Raw genomic sequence first — 1,452 nt, 5'->3', positions numbered from 1 at the left:
TGTTGGGCCAAAAGTGTATAAATTTAATACAAAGCTCCTGATATATTGTTACAATATCAGTTGAAAAATATTAAAAATACATAGGCACAATTTTTTTTTATAAGCATTTAAAGATCAAATTTTGACAAAATTTATCAAATTTTAATTTGAAAAATTATTTTGTAGTTAAAAATTTATAAAATGTTCAACTTTTATATCTAAAGATTGAAAATTTAAAACAAGATTTCACGTAAATATTTAATTCTGTTACTAAAAATTCTAAGAAATACATAAGCACAGTTTATTTTTATAGTCATTTTAAGTTCAAATTTGGACGAAATTACATATTAAAAAACCTGGAATAACTATTTTAGTTATTTTGTTGTGATTGTATAATATTACTTGTGGGTACTTGAAACTTCTAAAGTATACTATTATATATCTATGATAGTACCACGGTTTGTTGTTGATGTATAACGCGTTACAATGAATATTGTGATATGATTAATTTGGAATTTATTATAGGTACCTAATATAATATTATGTCTTATACCTAGACTAACATACCGTCTCCGCTCAGAATCGTTTTTCTTATACAATGATATTATATCATTGAATTCAAATTTAATACCATCCATTATACAGTGACCCACTTGTAACCTACTGTACAGCAGAGCGAAATCCACTTACCCACCTTTTTTATTATAATTTTGTCTTTTGTATTAAACTTATTAAAGAAATATGCAAAATGTATAAAATAAGTTGTTTTTTATAGTTTTTGACAATATATTATAATACATTTGTATAATATATAAATGTAATATTATATTATAATATTTGGAGTAAAATTAATGGTTTTTAAGATCTGTTATAAAAAGTAATAAAAGTTTAGATTTGATTTTTATGCTGTAAATATTTTTGTTTTTAATGGATTAACACTAAGTCACTAAGATTCGACACTTCCTCTCTTAAACAGAAGGTTTCTTAACTATTTAAACACTGGACATTACAGGGCCATATTAACGTGTATGCACTAAATGTTTAAATGTATTGTGCCTACTGCCTAGGGCCTACGATAGTTTATATCTGTATATAATATTTGGTGTAAAATTAATTGTTTTTAAGATCTGTTAAAATTGTTATCATATAAAAAGTAATAAAAGTTTAGATTTGATTTTTATGCAGTGAATATTTTTACTGTGCCTACTGCCTAGGGCCTTTTTTTTTTTATTTATTTAAGGTAATCTACAATCTTAGTATAATAAGTGGGTTTGATAGGTGACAAGTAAGTGGTAAATTATATGAATAATAAGATTAGGGAAGTTACCCAGTGGAACACTCTATTAAACTGCCTAGGGCCTACGATAGTTTTAATCCGGGCCTGCATCCACTTACCCACCTTTTTTTTTAAAAATAAAGTTGTTATTTATTTATTTATTCGGTTTATATTATACCTACTTATTTTTTAGTTTT

This window comes from Acyrthosiphon pisum, chromosome A3 (genome assembly GCF_005508785.2).
Source record: "Acyrthosiphon pisum isolate AL4f chromosome A3, pea_aphid_22Mar2018_4r6ur, whole genome shotgun sequence".
In the NCBI taxonomy this organism is placed as follows: Eukaryota; Metazoa; Arthropoda; class Insecta; order Hemiptera; family Aphididae; genus Acyrthosiphon; species Acyrthosiphon pisum.
Note: the sequence above shows the minus strand (reverse complement) of the source record.